This window comes from Marmota flaviventris, chromosome 12 (genome assembly GCF_047511675.1).
Source record: "Marmota flaviventris isolate mMarFla1 chromosome 12, mMarFla1.hap1, whole genome shotgun sequence".
Classification (NCBI taxonomy): Eukaryota; Metazoa; Chordata; class Mammalia; order Rodentia; family Sciuridae; genus Marmota; species Marmota flaviventris.
In genome coordinates, this window is record NC_092509.1 from 1,581,136 (window position 1) to 1,604,794 (window position 23,659).

General features: G+C 41.1%; 1 pseudogene; it reads left to right on the forward strand.

Moving 5' to 3' along the window:
- Positions 1 to 23,659, forward strand: part of LOC139707874 (growth factor receptor-bound protein 14-like) — a 57,118-nt pseudogene that overhangs the window by 3,232 nt on the left and 30,227 nt on the right.

Consider the following 23,659-nt stretch of genomic DNA (forward strand, 5'->3'; position numbering starts at 1 on the left):
AATAAAATTCTGGCGAGTCGGATACAAAAACATATCAAAAAAATTGTGCACCATGATCAAGTAGGATTCATCCCTGGGATGCAAGGCTGGTTCAATATACGGAAATCAATAAATGTTATTCACCACATCAATAGACTTAAAGATAAGAACCATATGATCATCTCGATAGATGCAGAAAAAGCATTTGACAAAGTACAGCATCCCTTTATGTTCAAAACTCTAGAAAAACTAGGGATAACAGGAACATACCTCAATATTGTAAAAGCAATCTACGCTAAGCCTGAGGCTAGCATCATTCTGACGGCGAAAAATTGAAGGAATTCCCTCTAAAATCTGGAACAAGACAGGGATGCCCTCTCTCACCACTTCTGTTCAACAAAGTTCTCAAAACACTGGCCAGAGCAATTAGACAGACGAAGAAATTAAAGGCATAAAAATAGGAAAAGAAGAACTTAAATAATCACTGTTTGCAGATAACATCATTATATACCTAGCAGACCCAAAAGGGTCTACAAAGAAACTATTAGAGCTACTAAATGAATTCAGCAAAGTAGCAGGATATAAAATCAACATGCATAAATCAAAGGCATTCCTGTATATCAGCGACAAATCCTCTGAAATGGAAATGAGGACAACCACTCCATTCACAATATCCTCAAAGAAAATAAAATACTTGGGAATCAACCTAACAAAAGAGGTGAAAGACTTATACAATGAAAACTACAGAACCCTAAAGAGAGAAATAGAAGATCTTAGAAGATGGAAAAATATACCCTGTTCATGGATAGGCAGAACTAACATCATCAAAATGGTGATATTACCAAAAGTTCTCTATAGGTTCAATGCAATGCCAATCAAAATCCCAATGGCATTTCTTGTAGAATTAGAGAAAGCAATCATGAAATTCATATGGAAAAATAAAAGACCCAGAATAGCAAAAACAACTCTAAGCAGGAAGTGTGAATCAGGCGGTATAGCAATACCAGACATCAAACTATACTACAGAGCAATAGTAACAAAAACAGCATAGTACTGGTACCAAAACAGGTGGGTGGACCAATGGTACAGAATAGAGGACACAGAAACCAATCCACAAAACTACAACTATCTTATATTTGATAAAGAGGCTAAAAGCATGAAATGGAGGAAGGATAGCATCTTCAACAAATGGGGCTAGGAAAACTGGAAATCCATATGCAAAAAATGAAACTGAATCCCTTTCCCTCGCCATGCACAAAAGTTAACTCAAAATGGATCAAGGAGCTTGATATCAAATCAGAGACATGGCGTCTGATACAAGAAAAAGTTGGCTACGATCTACATATTGTGGGGTCGGGCTCCAAATTCCTCAATAGGACACCCATAGCACAAGAGTTAATAAGTAGAATCAACAAATGGGACTTACTCAAACTGAAAAGTTTTTTCTCAGCTAAAGAAACAATAAGAGAGGTAAATAGGGAGCCTACATCCTGGGAACAAATCTTAACTCCTCACACTTCAGATAGAGCCCTAATATCTAGAGTATACAAAGAACTCAAAAAATTAAACAATAAGAAAACAAATAACCCAGTCAACAAATGGGCCAAGGACCTGAACAGACATTTCTCAGAGGAGGACATACAATCAATCAATAAGTACATGAAAAAATGCTCACCATCTCTAGCAGTCAGAGAAATGCAAATCAAAACCACCCTAAGATACCATCTCACTCCAGTAAGATTGGCAGCCATTATGAAGTCAAACAACAAGTGCTGGTGAGGATGTGGGGAAAAGTGTACACTTGTACATTGCTGGTGGGACTGCAAATTGGTGCAGCTAATTTGGAAAGCAGTATGGAGATTTCTTGGAAAGCTGGGAATGGAACCACCATTTGACCCAGCTATTCCCCTTCTCGGTCTATTCCCTAAAGACCTAAAAAGAGCATGCTACAGGGACACTGCTACATCGATGTTCATAGCAGCACAATTCACAATAGCAAGACTGTGGAACCAACCTAGATGCCCTTCAATAGATGAATGGATAAAAAAAATGTGGCATTTATTCACAATGGAGTATTACTCTGCATTAAAAAATGACAAAATCATAGAATTTGCAGGGAAATGGATGGCATTAGAGCAGATTATGCTAAGTGAAGCTAGCCAATCCCTAAAAAAAACAAATGACAAATGTTTTCTTTGGTATAAGGAGAGTAACTAAGAACAGAGTTGGGAGGAAGAGCATTAGAAGAAGATTAACATTAAACAGGGATGAGAGGTGGTAGGGAAAAGGAGAGAGAAGGGAAATTGCATGGAAATGGAAGGAGACCCTCATGGTTATACAAAATTACATACAAGAGGAAGTGAGGGGAAAGGGGAAAAAAAACAAGGGGTAGAAATGAATTGTAGTAGATGGGGTAGAAAGAGAAGATGGGAGGGGAGGGGAGGGGATGGGGGATAGTAGAGGATAGGAAAGGCAGCAGAATACAACAGACACTAGTATAGCAATATGTAAAACAGTGGATGTGTAACCGATGTGATGCTGCAATCTGTATACGGGGTAAAAATGGGAGTTCATAACCCACTTGAATCAAAGTGTGAAATATGATATATCAAGAACTATGTAATGTTTTGAACAACCAACAATAAAAATTGAAGGAAAAAAAAAAGAATGTTCCATTATATGGATAGACCGCATTTATGTATCCATTCATAGGTTGATGGACATTCAAGTTGTTGCCACATTTTTGCTACTATGGATAATGCTGCTGTGAAAGTTGGTGCAACAGTTTTAATTTAGTGGGCTTTCATTTCTCTGGGGTAAATCCCTATGGTATCTATTTTAACTCTATTTTTAATCCTTTGAGGAATTGCCAAACTCTTTTCCAAAGAGGTTGCAAAATTGTACAATCCCATCTGCAGTGCATGGGGTCAACTTTCTTTACATCCTCACTTGTACTTATTATCTGGTTTTGGTGACAGCCACCTTAATAGATGTGAAGTAGTATCTCATTGCAGCTTTGATTTGCAATTCCCAGATGACTCATGATGCTGATCTTCTCTTTATATTTAATAATCATTTGTATAAATTCTTTTGAGAATTATCTGTCAGATTTTTTGCCCAATATTTAATTGGGTTGCCTGTTTATTTTTGCATTGCAAGAATTCTTTATATATTAATACATTAATACATTAAAGATATAAATCCATCATATAAAATTTACAAATATCCCCCCATTCAATGGCTATCAGTTATTTTTCTCTTTCTTTCTTTCTCTTATTTTCAGTACTGGGTTTTGAACACAGAGCCTCACACTTTCTAGGTGAGCACTGTACCACTGAGCTACGTCCCAGCCCCGTACACTTTTGTGATGATGTCCTTCATGGTACACAAGTTTTCCATTTGGATAAAGTCCAATTTACTTTTTTGTTGTTGTCACTTGTGTTTTTGATGTCAGATCTAAGAAATCATTCTCTATTCCAAACACAGGAAAATTCATGCCTATGTTTTTCTAAGAGTTTTATGTGTTTAGATCTTACATTTTAGGTGCAACCTATTTTGAGTTGTTTTATATATGGTGTGAGGTAGGGCTCCAACTTCATAAACTTATGAATTATTTCTCTCTGTGTTTATGTACTTATGTGTGTGTGTGTGTGTGTGTGTGTGTGTGTATATATATATATATATATATATATATATATATATATATATATATATATATACTTTGATCAATACTATAAAGACCTCTCTTAAAGAAAAACTTTGAAAATATTGCTTCCTCCCACACCCCACTGAGTTTTTGATTGTTAATGTTGCTCTCTTTCATGGATATTTTCCTCTAAATGTCATTCTTTCTGCCCCCACCACACATTTACTATCTTGCTCTATTTCTAGGTTTTCCTCTTGAAAAGTTAATCCTCTTTCTTTTGATTTTTCCTCCTTACCTGATGGCTGTCTTGGGGGTTCTAAGTATCCCATCCATACTGTCTGGGGCTGTGGCATGACTACTGCCCTGTGGTGCCTCCTCTGCTGTCCATCTCTAAATATCTCATAATCTTCCTCATGATTTCACCTTAACCTATGGGTTACTTGGAATGTTTTTTTTAGATAGACAAAATCATTTGACAATCTATATTACTATTGATTTATGACATTATTACATTACACTAAGAGGATGCCATGTATGAAATGATTCTGAGTTGGCTTGGCATATGTGTGCTTTAACACATGGTTGACATTTGAAAATGTCCCATGAGCCCCAGAAAATAGCCACTGTCTCTTTATTGAGTTGTTCATATATTAGTTCAAGCTTACTTATGATGTTACTCAAGATTTCTTCTAAATATTATTTTCTGGGACCACGTATAATAATCTAAACATACAAATAAAAATGTTACTTCTAAAAAAAAAAAAAAAAAAAGAACTCTAGAGTTGTGTTTACATACTCCGAGTAAAGTATTTAGCCCCACTACATACACTTTTTCCCTGGGTTATTTTAAAAATGAAAAAAAAAAATATATAATTCTTGAGAAACAAGAATTGTCAATATTTGAAAATAAAATACAAAATTAAATTTAATTGCTCATAAGTTTACTTTATAAAAACATTACTTTAAAAAAAAAGTACTCTTCTCTTTGCTTTAAAAGACCAAACTAAAACATATGGTACTTCATAATAAACTTAATGGAGATGGTATTGTATGCAATAATAATATTTAGGGTTGCTAAAAAGTTTCTTTCAGAGAAATGTGTTATAATAGAAAGAAAATATAGAACAGCTTCTTGATAGGCAGGTGCTTCCTTCACTGATGTATTTTTGTGATTGACTTTCGAGGGTAAAATTCCTTATCAAGAAATTCTGTCCTGAAATTATTTTACAATAAATTGGTTGCATTAGATAAATGAAAACTAGGTGTTTTTTTCTCTAAGAAGTTCACCATGTTTGCTTTTCTCAGCTCATTTAGAAAGAATGAAAATATGGAAAGCCAATTTACATTGTAACTGCAGGCATCAAACCAATTTTTTTGCACCAGATGCAAAAAGTGAAATGTATAAAATCATTTTCCTTTTAAATCACAAGAATAATGATCCTAAACAAGATGAAGAAGATTGTAGAGTAGATTTTTGTTTAAACTTGGTTGAAGTATAATAAAACACAAACTTACCTGTGAGAGTTTATCAGATTCATTAGGCAGAAAGTAATATTTTGGGGTGGGGTGGATTATAGTGTCCTGGAAATTGGTACACAGTAAACATAGCCAGTCTACAGATCATGAAGAACCAAATGAATGATGGTAATGCATTTTAAATTACCTTGAATTTGTAAAGAAGCAGTAAAGCACAATCTCATTCTAGTTTGGAAAGATTAGTTTTGCTGCAATATGGAATATTTATTAAGTGAAACAAAATAAGAGGAGAGACTACTTTTAAAATGTTATTGCACTGATTCTGAAAAAACATTTATTAGGTCCTGGAGTAAAACACTAGCAACTAAAATAGAAGAGATAGATTTGGAAATTATTTAGTAGTAGAATTTCTTGAACTTGAGATAGATGATTGTCTGAGGTTAAGTGTCAAGGACACATAGGGGCTTTATAGAAAATTATTTTGATAACTATGTCATTGGGACAGAGAATCTAAAAGAAGAAAAAACCTACTAGAAGATGACAAGTTTTGTTTAGAATACTGAGATTGTGATGCATGATGGATATCGAAGTAGGCATGGCTGCTCAGCAATTTGACGTATAATATAAACATTATTAAAAGAAGTGACATAGGTTTTAGTAATGAAATAAATGTAAAGAGTAGGCATAATATTATCACTCATGATTTTTCCTTGGTGAGTATTAGCTTTCTATTTTATTATAGTTGGAGCTCAAATGAAGTATGTTAATTGCAATGGAGAATGTTAAAATGGAGCTCAAATGAAGAATGTTAATTACAATTTTTAATGGGGCATCAATGGCGTCTAAAGGTAGTGAATCAAAAATAGATGAAATTATCTTTTAAATTATTACAATTTCAACAGAAGTTAGCTTCTGCTTTTAATCCTCTGACATCACTAGGATTTATATAATATTCTCAAAATGAATATTACAATTGTGAAGGGAAATACCAAAGGGAAAGTTACAGTAAATACATTTACCAAAAGTCACTCCCCTTGTCATCTCCAATAGTCACTCATACTTGGTATGTAAATACAATATAAACTTGAAATAACATATTCTCTAATATAGCCAATATTTTTCAACAGAAATCAAATGCTGGGAGCAAGGTGATAAACTGTTACATGTATTTATTTCTAGAAGCATCTTTGCTTAAACTGTTTTTAATATGATTCAGTAATATGTAGACTGAGTATGAAAGGTATTTGCAAACAGTATTTGATTCATTCTACTCCCTCAATTTGTCCTAAGGAGGATTTCAAAATAAGAAATGGAGATATGTATGAAAATTTTCAATGTGATTTAAAAGTTCGCCTGATATCCTCAAGATTTAAATAACGTTATATCAGAAAACTGCATTGAAAATTCACATGCAAGGGAATGGAAAATGAAATTAAAAAGAATGTCTACTAAACCTCGAATATTAAGATTTTCTTTTTATTCAGAAATTATTTATTAATTGAATTGCATTTCCTTCTTGAGACCAATTGCACTACATGCTTTTTTTAAGAGAGAGAGAGAGAGAATTATTTTTAATATTTATTTTTTAGTTATTGGCGGACACAACATCTTTGTTTGCATGTGGTGCTGAGGATCGAACCCGGGCCGCAGGCATGCAAGGCGAGCACACTACCACTTGAGCCACATCCCCAGCCCTGCACTACATGCTTTATTACTTAAATAATACATACATACCAAAATTATCACATTTTATCCATTTTATAAGTAATCAATTTATAGAAAGAAAATACAAAACTTACTGTAATTGTATAGCAATGTAGCCCCATCATATAAAGTAAATGTTCATAAATAAAAATTGGCACTTGTGTATAAAGCTTTCATGATCAAGGATCACTAGATACCACCTAAATAAGACATGTCAAGAACCAGATATTAATTAGATCACCTAAAAAATTGGTGTCTATTAAAAGATTTTAAAACAATATTATTAAAAATTGTGTAGCCAGGGAAAATTGAAGGAGCAGGAGAAAGAAAAATGGAGCTCAAATGAACTATGTAAATTATCATTTTTAATGGAGCATCAATGATTTCTAATGGTAATGAATCAAAAGACAGATGAAATTATCTCTTAAATTTTAGTATTCAAAACAAATAAAGTTAAGAATGTGTAAATCTGTGAGACTAGGGAACAAGAGAAAATAAATTTTCATTTTTAATTTATATAGTTTATATGCTTATATGGAGTTATTTAAAAACATTGCATCTATAATAAACACATTTCTTCTATAACATATTGTCCAGTTTTAAAATAGTTGCTATAATTATTATTTGAAATTGAAATGGGTTTTAAAATAATAGGATAAAAACCTAGCACAAAATAATGTATGCCATGTATTGCACATGCAGCCGTGAACTCCCTGATCTTCAGACTGTCTCTCTGGAGGCTCAGCCGAGCTCTGATGCTTCCCTGCTGCTCTCTGTGTGGTTTCTGAGCCTCACAGCCATGTGAATTCACAAATGCCACCTGAGGATAGTGACCAGAATGGCAGCCCATCTTCAGGATGTGACCTTATTCCTGGGCAGGGGGCTGTGAGACCTGGTTGTGTTGGAAATGCGATGCCTCTGAATGGGTATTTAACAAGTGGAGTCAGTGCTGTTACTTGATCTCAGTGGCAGAGGGTCTGATTGAAGCTAGTGTCTTATGGCTGAAAGAGAAAGTCCCTGGTCTGTTTTCCAGTGTTTTGCTGAGAAGGTTTGAATTTTTGTAGAGTCAGATTTATCTGTCTTATTCTTTGTGGTCTCTGGCTGTGTTATCATGCTTCAGTTGCTTTTGCTAAGCCAAGTTTATCCAAGTCATCATCTACATTTTCTTCCAGTGTTGTTGTGTATTCAATGATTCATTTTGGCATAAGAGATGAGGTGGAGATCCAACCTCACCCTTGCCCATATGGCCAGGTGTTAGTCCAGCACTGCTGATTGAGTGATCAGTTTTCTGTGAAGTTCTAAAGTATGATTCTTACTGTTTAGTATCTGGTTTCCTGTTAATAGTGTTATTTACATGACTTTGCTTATTAGTGAGGTTCTACATAGTTCACATATTTATTAGCTCTTAGCTAATTTGGGGGTTTTCTGTTCTTTACTCATTTGAAAAACTGTATTCTTGGTGTTTTCATGTTAATATTCAATATATTTTGTTGATATTTAAATAAACTTTATGTTATTAATTTTGATTGCTGATTTTTGATTGCCTTTTAGTTTGGCTTATGATTTTTTCACAGTATTAGGGATTGAACTAAGCACCTCATGTGTGCTAAGCAAGTGTCCAGCCTTTTTGACTTTTTATTTTGGGGCAGGGTCTAGCTAAGTTTTTCAGGGTGTCCTCAGTCTTGGAATCCTCCTGTCTTGGCTGCCCGAGTAGCTGGGATTACAGGTGTACCTACCATACCTGGTTTTGCTCATGATTTTTTTTTTCTACCAGGGATTGAACCCAGAGGTGCTTAACCACTGAGCCACATCCCCAGCCCTTTTTATTTTTTACTTTGAAACAGAGTCTCGCAAAGTTACTTAGGGCCTTGCTAAGTTGCTGAGACTGGCTTTGAACTTGGAATCTTCCTGCCTCAGCCTCCCAAATTGCTGGAATTACAGGCATGTGTCACTGCACCCAGCTGCTTATGATTTTTTTGATATAAGTGAATATTGTGCTTTATGCAGTTAAATACATTTGTGTATTTATTGGCATTTCATTCATTGTTTTTATGCTTTTGAGATCCTTCCTCATCTCATGATCAGCAGATGCCTTAGGATATTGATGTGTGCTAACATTAATTTTTGCCTTTAACGTTTTAGTCCTTTTTTTTATATTTTGATTCATGGTATGTGTCTTGCTCAATCATTCACTTTTCCAGCAATGTTGATGAAATATTTCATCTGTTGTCCAGATTATTCCTAGAACACATATGTGCCTTTAAAGGAAGGGTCTTATTCTGGACCACCTGCTCTCTTTCCCCCCCCCCAATTTGTTTGTGTTTTTATTCTTTTTAGTATTCTACTTTTTCTCTTCCTCATTTTTGTTAAGATGGTATGTGCATGTGATAGAACAGAGAGTCCATAGGGGCTGGGAGTGAAAGCGGCCGTTACTCTTTCTGACCTCAGCCCACCTGTCTGCTGTTTAGGGCCATCGCTTGTGACCACTTCTCCTTTCCCTGTCTGTGGTCCCTGGCTGCCGGTATGCAGCCTGCTCTAGTGACCTGTCTTGGTTTATCCCTTCAGGACAATACTTAGGGTTCCTTGCTGTGACAGATGGAGTTTTTTGCTACTACCTTACTTTTCCCTGGCTCCAGTCAGACACATCCACCCATAATTCTGCCTGTGTATGTTTTAGTTCCTTGTATAATATATTTTATTTCAACATCAACTCCTTTCCATCAATCCATCAATTGTAGCCAGCATTTTTTGACTGGTAAGGACCTTCCTAACCTGTTCCCTTCTCCTCTCCACATCCACTGTCCTTGTCTTTACTCCTTTTCCAGTGATGAGCTTAACGACATTTCCTTAACTTTGTCATGGTGTTTATTATCTCAGTTTTAGAATTTGATCTTACAGGTTGAAAACAAATAACGTTTATGTGGTTATTTTTATGTTGTTATTTTTATGTAAATGGAATTGTTTGGTAGGTTGTACATCAAGTCTGGTTTCTTCACTGAGCCTAATATTTGTGAAATCCCATCCCTGTCATTTCAGCAAGTAGTTCATTGCTTTTTATCGTTTAACAAAATCCATTGTGTGGAGATATCTCACCTTGTTTATTTATTTATTTATTGGTTGGTTGGTTTGCTACTGGGGATCTGGGATTGAACCCAGGTTTTACCACTGAGCTGCATCCCCAGCCCTTTCTGTTTTTTATTTTGACCAAGTTGCTAAGGGCCTAGCTAAGTTGCAAAACCTGACCTTGAACTTGTCATCCTCCTGCCTTAGTCTCCCCATTTGCTGGGATTACAGGCATTCACTAGTGCACCTGGCTCTATCAATCTTTTAACGGACATTTTGTTGTGTCCAGCTTGAGGCCTTTATGAATAAAGCTGGAATTAACATTCAAGTTCAAAAAACAAACGACTCTATCCTTGGTTGAAGAGTCAGCTGGTGAGTCAGTCTAGGATTGCCTCTCCTTTTCTGACCAATAATGCATTTTAAATTGCTATAGCATACATTTTACTTGGTGTTTTTTTTTCTTTTCTTTTTTTTAATTTTCTTTTTTTTTTTTTTTCATAAAGCTATAGCTGTTAATTCATTGTGCCTCTTTAAGGAAAAGAAAACAGAATTGGTCTGACTTTCATAGCCTCACTTTTGCAATTTGGATACAGCATAGGCTTTATTTCACTTAGGACATTGGTTCAGGTATTAGAAAATTTGCAGGTGGATATTGGGAGAATTTGATCAGCTGGCATGCTTCTGATTTCAAAAAGATGGAGGGGCAGGTGTAACTTCAAATAATAGAGCTGAAGCCAGGGTAAATCAGTGGCAGCAATGGCTTGTGACAGCTAACTGTCAGTAACATAGGCATAATGAGTCCCATGGTGCCATCGGCTTGGGAGGGAGTGATCCTAGTGAATGTACAGCTCTCTTAAAGAGGGATTTGGGAACTGGGGAGTGAGAAGTGGGCCAGAAGTCAATGGGCCCTGCTTGGAGCGTGTTTCAGAAAACTGTGAGCAGGTGAACTCTGGCTTCTCCCTGGCACTGACGTGGGATCTCTTTGATGATGTTGGTTGCTGAGTGATTTGTTTCTTTTATGTTTGCATTTAGTCATTTGAAAGAACAGCATGTATGTTACTGGGCTTGATTTGCAAATGTGTGTTCCATTCATATCCCTTGCCAGCCATGATTTCCCTCACAGTAAAAGTCGAGGTTCCTGGTGACTGAATGAGTGTAAACTAAGCAAATTGCTAGGTATTTTGAATACTTGATTGCACAGCACAGTCAGTTTTTATTTTTGCAAATGTGCAAAGCGAATACCTGCTCTCAAAGCAGCTGCCACTGACAGGATGCCACTGAGGCCAGGAACAGAGTTGGTCCTTAAAGGGCCTTTCTGAGCATGGTGCCAGGTACACTGAAATAGTTAACTCTTGAACTAACAAAGGGATGCTGGTCTTTCTACTGAAGACATTAGATCCACATTGGATCAGCTGACATGCTTCTGAGTTCAGAATGATGGAGGGGCACGTATAACTGGCCCCTCCATGGTACTTGATAGGGACCAAGAATAAAAAGGGAAATTGAACATCAAAAAAAGGAGGAAGAGCAGCTTCTGAGGGAAAAAGACTGTTCTGGAAGTTGAACACGTGGAGCTGTATGAAGGGCTCACCTCTCTGTCCATTGTGCTGTGTTCTCATTTGGACTTTCTTGGGAACGACACGGGACCCTGGATGGGGCTGTAGCCCAGCAGTGCACTGTACTTGCCAGCACAGATTCCTATGTTGACAGCTGTGTTGAGGTTTCCAGTCTGGGGTCAGGAGGAGAGCACTGCCAGCCCTGTCCCTAGCAATCTGTGACCTGCTAACGAGACCAGGCCACAAGAGGCCACGGCCTCCCACCAGCCTGAATCTTGCATGGAGGATGGCACAGGACCCCTTGCTTCTTCTCTGAGGGTCCCACCTGTCTGTCTAAAGGTGGGGCAGGTGCCTCAGCAGTAGGGGTCGCCAGCCTTAGCTGAGCACTGAGAGCACCAGGGAGCAGGAGGCCTGACATGGTGAGAGGGAGACCTGCAGTTCTCTGCTCCTAGCAGGGAAGAGATGGTCTGCTCTGGTGGGCAGGTGCAGGGGACTTTAGTGAGGATCTCTTTGCAGAAGTGTGGGAAGGGCAGTGGGAGGTCATGAGGGCCATCCTATGCTTGAGGTGAGTCACTGCAAGGACCAGAAGACCCCCCATGTCCCAGGAGACAAGGAGAGTGGCATCTGGCCCAGAGCAGAGTCAGGAAGGACAAGCTGTGGACAACATTGAGGAGTGCAGCTGGCCAGCAGGATGGCTTCCCTTCCTCTAGTCCCTCCTTCTGATCTGCCTGGGTTCCCAGAGGACCAGCTATAACCATGCAGATGGACCACCTAGCACCCATCAGTCACCTGGGTGTGTGTGTGGGGGTTGCAATCCCAGGGCCCAGTGAGGACACTTGCTGCAGTCCTGTTTCATTGTGTCTTTTGCTGAGGGGGCCCCCTTACTGCTGCAGGCATGTTCAGGGGTCACTGACCATCCCACAGCTCTTCCTCCAGAACCGGGTTCCCACCTTCTTTGTGTCTCAGGTTCCTGAGAGAGCTGGTGCAGCTCTTCCTGGCCCTCAGCCCAGCAGGCGCCATTTTCCTTGCAAGGACCCTCAGCATCATCCTGCCCCAGAGTTGTGGGGCCCTGGCTTGTGGCATCTGGTGTTTTCACCCCAGGTACCCAGTACCTGCCCTCCTTTGTGGGTTTCCCAGCCTGGACATCAGTGTTCCTGGAGATAAATCAGTGCATTGGCCAGGATTGTGTGCATGCAAGGCCACGGAGATGGGGCTGCACTGGAAAAGCACTGGAGAAGATAACAGAGGAGCATTTGGAGGGACAAGCCACTGGCCTGCTGGAGACAAGCTAAAACCTTGCTAATATTTGGTTGCATTTTAGGCCTAAACTTCCTGTGAACTGTAGCTTATCCAGCCCATACCAGCCCCGGCTCACTGTGGCTCCTCCTGGGCCCGGCCTCTCATTCACCTTGTGCTCTAGCTCAGCTCCCCCAACCCTACTCCCCTCCAGACCCCTGATTCCATCCCCAGCTCCCTCCCCCAGGCACCTGGCTCAGGCCTGACCCTTACTCAAACCCCATCTCCCTCACCCACCTTTGAGATTCCCCCACCCCAGCTCAGAGTTCAACACCCCTGACCCTGGACCCTATTCCAGGTGGCCTTGCCTGTGCCCCTGTTCACACACTCTCCCCTGCCTCCTCCCACCGAGAACAGCTCCTCTCTGCCACAAGACTGCTGTATCCATCAGGCTGGTTTTTGGGCTGTCTCTGGACCTACCTGTGGTGTCATATCATGTGCTGGGGTGGTGAGGAGTCAGAATCAGATCCAGTCAATGTCTCTATAGTGAGCAAAGCTGGAGAGACCAAATGTCGAGGGGCCACCTGTGGCGGTAGTGAGGAACGGGCGAGGGTTTCTTCTGGCTGACCAGGGGCCGCCATTGTCTTCCTTGTGGTGAGGATATTCCCTATTCAGTGTAGTTTCTCATTTCCTGGTTAAGAAGAGGTTGAGAGGGGATGGCTTGTGACATATGGGGATCTTCAGAACACATGTTATTCCCATGATCCTTTTTGCCTTCCTCTTCCTCTGTGCAGCTGTGCTCATCCCTGTATGATCTGGAAGACCTTCAGGGCCATAGAGGGTTTGAGGTGGCTAAGACAGAGACCTGGAGGAAGGGTTACTGGGAGAGCAGGAGGTAACAGGAGAGGGATTCTCTGACATTATGTTGCCTGGAGCCCAAACTGCCAGGCCTGGGGGCTTGGGTGGGGTTGGGCTTGAGTTACCCACAGGGAGGATGTGGAACAGGCAGGACCTGACCACAGATGGGTGGGGACAGGGAGGTGGATGGCTGCAAGGTCCAGGAGCAGAACTGGGGTTTTCTTGGTGGTGGAGGATGGGAAGGGCTGTGCAGTGGTGGTGAAGGAGTTGTTCTGGATGTAAGGCTGCAGACAGGGAGGGAGGGCATGGCATGGAGGTTCCCAGGCCAGCAGAAGGTCTGCCTGCATTAACCAGAGCTCCTGAGCTAAGCAGCCTGGCCTGGGGCATCTGCTGATGGAAGGTGTCTGGTCCTGAGCTTGCTTGGGAAGGAGACTGGATGGGCTGTGGGGAGTCTCCTCACCATCACCAAGTGGATCGTGTGTTCTCTGTGGCTGGGCATTGGACATAGGTACAGGGTGTGGTGGGTGGTGGGATCTGGTGAGACTCCTGGCCACAGACCCTGTATGGGGGATCAACTAACTGACAAGATCCCGTCTTGCCTGTGCCTGGGGGCGCGGGGGAGTCTATTATTCTTGGCATGAGTAGAACAGATTGTTCTAGGCTAGAAAAAAATCAAACCAAAACAACAAAATGACTTAATTATTTGCCAGCACCCTTGGAAATTAATTATTCTTTCTAATATGAACCTCTAATGCAAGTTGGATATATCTCAGATGCGTGTGGGATTTTTAAAAAATTCTTTTTGAGTTTCTGGACCTTGCTACATTTACCCAGAGGCCTGGGTTTTCTGGCTCTTTTATTTTTCATGGGGCCCAGGTCAGAAGCCAGGCCCCTACTTTCCCCATGCCCATCAGGTGTCTAATCCCCCACCTCAGTCACTTCTGAGCCTGTCCTGGGGCACCGGGAGATGCCACTTCACTCACCGTGTCATTTTATGCAGGTGACTTCTGGTGTGCCTCCTAATTCTGTCCCCACCTGTCCCAGTGCTGGCAGTGCCTTGTCATCTTCAAGCCCTGCTTTACGTTTGTGGCACTTGATGGAGGTGTAATTTATACTGGTGACATGCACACCTTCTGAATGGCCAGCAGGTGGTTTTCAACAGATATGGCCAGGTATCACTTAGCAACAGGAAAGTGTTTGGAGAAACGAGTTGTCAGGTGACTTTATTGTGGGGACATCACGCAGTGTGATGACGCACCGCCCAGGTGGTGCAGGCCCATCACTGGGTGGCCTCTTGTACTGTCAAGCAACACAGTGCCCTGTGTAGAGGCGCACACTTATAATCCTAGCTCCTCCGGAGGCTGAGGCCAGCAGAGGATTGGGAGTTTGAGGCCAGCCTTGGCAACTTAGCCAGATCCTGTCTCAAGGTAAAACAAAAAGGGCTGGGGAGGTAGCTCATGGTCAAGTGCTTGCTCTGGTTCAATCCTGGGTATGCCCCGCCCCCCCCTCAGAAAAGTAATAAACTGGAGACACGAGTCTAATGGAAGCACAGTGTAAGTAGGAGTCCACTCTGAAATAATGATAAAAACTTCAGTTAACAGTAAACATATCACCCTTTAATATGGTCACTTATTGTCCTCAAATGTCATGTACTACACATGACAGTATGCGCTACACTTTGTATGACTTTGTGCAGTAAATTAATTTACGTCAGCTCACTCTAGACATGAATTTATGATGGCCTTGAAGCCGTTGGTGACAGAAGTCTTTCAGCTTCATGTAAACATTGTACCAAGGATTGAACCCTGAGCCTTGGCCATGAGAAGCAGGTGCTTTACCATGAGCTGCGTTGTCCAGGCTGATCTGCACCTGTGATCCTCCTGCCTCAGCCTCCCAAGTGATATATTGGGATCTTACAGGACCACGGCTGTACGTGGGATGTCACTGACTGAAATGTCTTATGTGGCACATTGCTGTACTTGTGCCTGGTGATCGTCCTCCCTCCTAAAATACAAGCTCTGTTGTCCCCAGTTAGTTTCCTCCTGCTCCTTTTAGTTAGTCTGTACCCATGAAAGCCAACCGCCATTCACACAGTGAAGCTGGGTTGAAATTCAGAGGACTTGCATGTGACAGGCTGTGGTGCCTTGTTTCTGTCGCTCAACACACTGGGTTTGAGATGTACCTATCTTGTGTGTACCACTGAGTTGCTTCTTTAAACTTCTCATTTTAAATAGCTTCATTGAGATATGATTTACATAGCATACAGTTTGCCCATTTAAAGTCTACAACTCAATGTATTTTTTTGCATAATTCATGTTGAATTTTTAAAATTGCGCTAAAATATAGATAATATAAAATTGGTCATTTTAATCATTATAGTAAGTGTGTTATTTACTGGCATTGATTCTGTTTGCAATGTTGTGCAATATCACCACTATTTTCATTTTTTTTCCATCACCCCAAACAGAACCCTGTAACCAATTAAGCAATAACTTTTCCTCCAGCCCCTGTAACCTCTAATCTACATTCTTCCCTATTCGACTTATTTCACATAAACAGAATTGTGTATTTGTCCTTTTGTGTCTGGCTTATATCACTTAACATGTTTTCAAGCTTCCTTTATGTCATAGTGTAAATTTCATTCCTTTTTAAGACTGGATAATATTCTATTATATGGATATACCAGTTTGCTTATCCATTCATGTATTGACGGGCACTTGGGTGCCTTCATGTTTTAGCTATTGTGAGCAATTCTGCTGGGAACATGGGTGTATAAATGTCCGTTTGTACCCTCCTTTTAACATAGGAGTGAAATGGAAAAGGATCCTATGTTAACTCTGGTGTCCAGCTGTTTGAGGACCACAGTGGCTGCACATCTGAGATTATGACCAGCAATGCAGAAAGTTTCAGATTTCTCCAGATCCTGGACAACACTTGTTGGTTTGTCTCTGTGTCAAGTTACAGCCATCTTAGGAAGTGTGAGTGGCATCTCATTTGGTTTGGTTGGCACTTCCCTGATGACTAATGTTGTCGAACATCTTTTCAGGTGCCTTTGGCCACTTGTGTCTTCTCCTTGCCTGTGTTGCTTTTTCATGCTATCATTACTTTATTGACATATTTGCATATTGGGAAATACATACTTCATAAAAGTAAAACTTAATGCATTGACAAATTTATATATGCACATGTAAATATCACCCATATTGAGACAGGATGATTCTGTCACACAGAAGTTTTCTATGCCACTTTCCATTAATCCCCACCTTCTTCCCATCACTGTGTATTAATTTTTAATCTTGCTTATTCTTGGATTTCATTAGATGAATAAAAAAACAAGTGTGTGTGTGTAAGTGTGTGTGTGTGTGTGTGTGTGTGTGTGTGTGTGTGTGTATTTGGCTGTGGTGTTCAGTGTAGTGTTTGAGGTCTGTCAGTGTTCTTGTGTATCAACCAGGACGTTTTCTTTGTTGCTGAGCAGTTTTCCTGAGTTTGGGTACAGCCGAGTTTACTCATTCAGTCTCTTGATGATGAATATTTGAGCTTTTTGCTGTTTTTGGCTTTTCTGAATAAAGCCACCCTAAACATTTTTGTACATGTCTTTATGTGGAGATAGTCTCTTCTCCTGAGTGGAGCTGCTGGGTCATAAGTGAGGCACATGCTGAACTTTAATAGAAACTGTCAGTTTTCCAGTGTGTTGTCCCATTTTATATCCCCAACCCCTGGGAACACGCATCCCATCCCACACTGTTGTCAGCATTTGGTATTGTCAGTCTTTAATTTTAGCCACTCTGGTGGGTGTGTGGTGGTATCTCATTATGGGTTAAATTTGCATCTCCCTGATGACTAATGATATCAGCACCTTCGCATTTGGAAAAGGTTGTGATTTACATTTTTCACATTAAAAATTTAAGCGAGAAGATCCTAATGAACACCTGCAGAACAGCCCTGGGAGCTCAGGACGTCCATTCTGATTGACAGATGTCAGTTTCAGATACATCTTCAATCACAAATGAGTTGGCAACTCAGTTAAAAAATAATAAGTGAGGGGAGGCATGTATTTAAAGAATATTTGGAAAATAGCAGAAAATGGCCAGGCTCTCTCCTCCCATTTTGCCCCCCACTGAGTACTAGCTTTCTAGAGGGAAAATTCTGGTCCTGACACATGCTGATAGCACCGTGATGTTCCTCCTCCAGCTCTGAGCACATTCTAGCCCCTTGGCCCTCCTGCCTCATGCTGACCTGGGATACCTGTCCACTAATCTCTGGCTATTCACAGCCTTCTCTGCACTTGCAACACAGCCCCTCCTCCCTGCTCCCACAGGGCGACTCTTGGCTTGGCTGAGGATGCTCAGTCTGCACCCGTGCCATGCCAACTCCTCCCCTGCCTGGACCAGTTTCTGTAGTCTGTGTCCCTCAGTCCCCTGGGCCAGCACCACCTTGTCATTGTTTACTTCCTCCTCTCCCTCCCAGGCAGCATCCCTGGGGGGCCTGTCCTGTCAGCATTCATCTTCATGTTCTCAGCCCGGCCAGGCCCCAGCAGGCTGCACTGCTGCTTGTTGGGTGGGGACAGATGCCCATGGGTTGTTGGGCACATGTTCTGAAGGATCTGGGCCTTCCTCCCTGAGAGCATGCTTTCTGTGGTTTATTTAGTCACACCCCCCGAGTGTGTGTGGCCACACCTGTGTATTCCTAAATCTATGACACAAAATACAGGCCCCTGGACCTTGCATCCTGACCTTCTCCCTGTGTCCACTGCACCCCAGCCTGTGACATGGGGCTGACCTTTGTCCCCATGGGAGCAGGGAGCCCCAGAGTTGGATGTGGCCAGGTGGCTGTCAAGACCAGCTAGGAGGTGTTTGAGGCATGGCCCGAGGCATCTAGGCCAGGACTAGGCGAGGATTTGTTTGGATCATGTATGAGAGAGACCAGGCATGACAGAAAGTGGATGCTTCTCCCTGTCCAAAGAAGCAGTGGTCAGGCTAAGAATTAATGAGGTGCATTGAGCTGTATCTGGCATCCCTGAGGGAGTGACCAAGAAGTGTGTGCCTGGTGCCCAGGTGCAGCATTGGCACGTCACCGTCCGTCCACCTGACAGCCCCCCAAGTGCACCAGCCTGGGACCTTGCCCATCAGGTCCTATAGCTCCCAGGCCATGTTAAAAGATCTGGATTCAGGAGGCCTAGGCTGGGGCATGGATCCTGCCTGTCTCTGAGCTCCCTTGTGACCCTGATGCTGCTGATCCCAGAGCCTCACTTTGAGGGACTGGTGCTGAACCTAAACCTACCAGGAAAGAGCAACTTGGTTGTTGGTGACTGGCTGAGTGGTCCATTCTCGTCCACTCTATGTGAGGCAGACCAGTATTTGTACATCAAGGAATTTATACTTGAGATAACATTGCCTTTAAGAAAGGATTTGGGCTTTCTTTATCATTATGGAGAATGTACTGATACCTGAGTGCTTGCAGTGTATGGGGGGTGGGCGAGCTGCTTGGCACATGCTCCAACCATCTGAGAAGGCTTAATTCTCTGAATTGAACATTTGTGGCCAATTTAGATTTCGGGGGGTACTTTTATGTTGTGATTTTACAGGAAATTCATGAAACTGATGGTAAACTCTAGGTACAGAAAGGTTCCATTCATTGTTCATTGATTGCTGGTTATAGACTTATACAGACCCTCTCAACTCTTTTTTGGGGTCTTGGGGGTTGGCCCCTGGGCTTTGTATGTGCTTGGCAAGTGGTCTACCTCAGAGCTACACCCCCAGCCCTTTTTATTTTACTTTGAGACAGGATCTCCCTGAGTCTCCCAGGCTGGCCTTGAACTTGCCACCCTCCTGCCTCAGCCTCATGCAGCTGGGATCACAGGCATGGCCACTGCCTGCCCCAGCTCTGCCCCAGGGGTTCTTTGATGGGAATAACCTTTCTTTTTTTCACTGTTTACTTACAACCTATGAACTCGCTTTTGTAATTAAACAGGTAGGAGATGGGAAGCTTTGTCAGAATTTGTATTTTCATAAAAATTCTGCATTTTCTGATTATTAAATAGAAGCAACTATTCATTGTAGGAAAGAATGGGACTTTTTACTGGAGAAAAACATAAAGAAAAAGAAGTCACTAATAAGCTCATCATTCAGAATCGTCACTACTGAAATTTGGGTGCATTTCCTGGTATATTTTCATGCATGTTAATGGATGATTTTACAGAATTGTTTATAACAGTTTTCACTCTATATTACTGTTTCATACTGTCCTCATGATTAAACTTCTTTATAGTTTTCATTTTTAATTTATTTAATATTTTTGGTGAGGGGGTACTGGGGAATGAACTCAGGGGCACTCGACCAAATCCTCAGGCTGATTTTATATTTTGTTTAGAGACAGGGTCTCACTGAGTTGCTTAGAGCCTCATTTTTCCTGAGCCTGGCTTTGAACTCATGATTCTCCTGTCTCAGCCTTCTGAGCTGCTGGGATCACAGGTGTGTGCCACCATACCTGGAATACTCCACACTTTTAGGAATACTTGATAACAGGAGATTATACACCATAGGAAATTTTCTTAACCCCCATTTCCACTAATTTCAAAAGGAAAGGACATTTTTTTTGAAAAAATGACATTGGCCCCGGGCCTGCAAGTTAGGCGGAACTGTGACCACCGCCAGAACAGGCCCAGTGGCCCACGGAGGGGCAGAGCTGCCAACCACACCTGCAAGGTAGGTGGACCTGTGACCCACAGGCAGAACAGGCCCAGAGGCCTGCTGAGGGGCAGAGCCGCCCCCTCCCCCCGCTCCTGAAAGATAGGCGGAACTGTGACCACCAGCAGAACAGGCCCAGCAGCCTGCTGAGGGGCAGAGCCGCCCCCTCACCCCCACACCTACAAGGTAGGCGGAATTGTGACCACCGACAGAACAGGCCCAGCAGCCTTCAGAGGGGCAGAGCCACTGCCCGCACCTGCAAAGTAGGCAGAACTGCGACCGCCGACAGAACAGGCCCAGCAGCCCACAGAGGGGCAGAGCCGCCGCCCGCGCCTGCAAGGTAGGCGGACCTGCTACCAACCAGCAGAACTGGCCCAGCGGCCTGCCGGCGTGGTAGGCACATTGCCCCAATTGGAGGAGGGGCAGAGCCGCCACCTGCGCCTGAGAGGGAGACTTTGCAACTATACAAGTGCAATATAAATATATAGGGGGAAAATTCAATAACACAACAGTTTCACCAAGCAGAAAGAAACACGAACAGTATGAAGAGACAAGGAAAGAAAGGACCAAAAGCAATGCAGGTCAACTCAACGTTAGAAGAGGTAATATCTGCAACAGATGGAATGTCAGATAAAGAATTCAGGATATACATGCTTCAGATGATCTGGAGTATCAAGGAAGACATGAGACAGCAAAATGAGACAATGAAAGATCACTTCGACAATGAATTAAATAAACAAATCCAGGAAGCAAAGGATCAACTATACAGGGAGATAGAGGTTATAAAAAACAAACAAACAGAAATCCTAGAAATGCAGGAAGCAATAAACCAACTTAAAAACTCAATTGAGAATACAACCAGCAGAGTAGAACACTGAGAAGATAGAACATCAGACAATGAAGACAAAGTATTTCAACTTGAAAAGAACATAGACAGCTCAGCAAGACTGTTAAGAAACCATGAGCAGAACATCCAAGAAATATGGGATAACATCAAGAGACCAAACTTCAGAGTCATTGGGATACAGGAAGGTATAGAGGTCCAAACCAAAGGAATGAGCAATCTATTCAATGAAATAATACGAGAAAACTTCCCAGACTTGAAGAATGAGACAGAATCCCAAATCCTAGAAGCCTACAGGACGCCGAATGTGCAAAATCATAAGAGATCCACACCTAGACACATTATAATGAAGATGCCCAACATACAGAATAAGGAGAGAATTTTAAAAGCTACAAGAGAAAGGAAGCAGATTACATTTAGGGGTAAACCAATCAGGATAACAGCTGATCTCTCAGCCCAGACTCTGAAAGTTAGAAGATCCTGGAATAACATATTTCAAACACTGAAAGAAAATGGGTTCCAACCAAGAATTGTGTATCCAGCAAAATTAAGCTTCAGGATGGAAGATGAAATTAAAACCTTCCATGATAAACAAAAGTTAAAAGAATTTGCAGCTAGAAAACCATCTCTCAAAAAAATCCTTGGCAAAACATTACAGGAAGAGGAAATGGAAAATAATAATGAAAACCAACAGTGGGAGGTAGGACAGTAAAGGGGGGGAAATAATCAAAGAGGAAAACAAACCATGTTTAGTAACATAAATAAACAAATATGGCTGGAAGAACAACCCATATCTCAATAATAACCCTAAATGTTAATGGCTTAAACTCACCAATTAAGAGACACAGGCTAGTAGAATGGATCACAAAACATGACCCAACAATATGCTGCCTACAGGAGACGCATTTGATAGGAAAAGACACACATGGACTGAAGGTGAAAGGTTGGGGAAAATCATATCACTCATATGGACTTTGGAAACAAGCAGAAATGTCCATACTCATATAAAATAAAATAGATTTCAAGCCAAAGTTAATCAAAAGGGATAAAGAGGGACACTACATACTGCTCAAGGGAACAATAGACCAACAAGACATAACAATCATAAATATATATGCCCCAAACAATGGTGCAGCTATGTTCAGCAAACAAACTCTTCTCAAGTTCAAGGGTCTAATAGACTACCATACAATAATCATGGGAGACTTCAACACACCTCTCTCACCACTGGACAGATCTTCCAAACAAAAGTTGAATAAGGAAACTATAGAACTCAATAACACAATTAATAACCTAGACTTAATCGACATATATAGAATATACCACCCAACATCAAGCAGTTTCACGTTTTTCTCAGCAGCACATGGATCCTTCTCAAAAATAGATCATATATTATGTCACAGGTCAACTCTTAGACAATATAAAGGAGTAGAGATAATACCATGCATCTTATCTGATCATAATGGAATGAAACTGAAAATCAATGATAAAAGAAGGAAGGAAAAATCATGCATCACTTGGAGAATGAACAATAGGTTACTGAATGATCAATGGGTTATAGAAGACATCAAGGAGGAAATTAAAAAATTCTTAGAGATAAATGAAAACACAGACACAACATATCGGAATCTATGGGACACATTGAAAGCAGTTCTAAGAAGAAAATTCATTGCTTGGAGTTCATTCCTTAAAAAAAGAAAAAAACAACAAATAAATGATCTCATACTTCATCTCAAAATCCTAGAAAAAGAAGAACAAAACAACAGCAAAAGAAGTAGAAAGCAAGAAATAATTTTTTTTTTTTTTTAGATTATCAAAAACATTTTTAATATTTATCTATTTTTCTTACAAAGTTATTTTTTTTTTATTGTTGGCTGTTCAAAACATTACATAGTTCTTGATATATCATATTTCACAATTTGATTCAAGTGGGTTATGAGCTCCCATTTTTACCCCATATACAGATTGCAGAATCACATCAGTTATACATCCATTGATTTACATATTGCCATACTAGTGTCTGTTGTATTCTGCTGTCTTTCCTATCCTCTACTATCCCCCCTCCCCTCCCCTCCCCTCCCCTCCCCTCTTCTCTCTCTGCCCCCTTTACTGACATTCGTTTGTCCCCCTTGTATTATTTTTCCCCTTCCCCTCACTTCCTCTTGTATGTACTTTTGTATACCTCTGAGGGTCTCCTTCCATTTCCATGCATTTTCCCTTCTCTCTCCCTTTCCCTCCCACCTCTCATCCCTGTTTAATGTTAATCTTCTTCTCATGCTCTTCGACCCTACTCTGTTCTTAGCTACTCTCCTTATATCAAAGAAGACATTTGACATTTGTTTTTTAGGAATTGGCTAGCTTCACTTAGCATAATCTGCTCTAATGCCATCCATTTCCCTGTAAATTCTATGATTTTGTCATTTTTTAATGCAGAGTAATACTCCATTGTGTATAAATGCCACATTTTTTTTATCCATTCATCCATTGAAGGGCATCTAGGTTGGTTCCACAGTCTAGCTATTGTGAATTGTGCTGCTATGAACATCGATGTAGCAGTGTCCCTGTAGCATGCTCTTTTTAGGTCTTTAGGGAATAGACCGAGAAGGGGAAT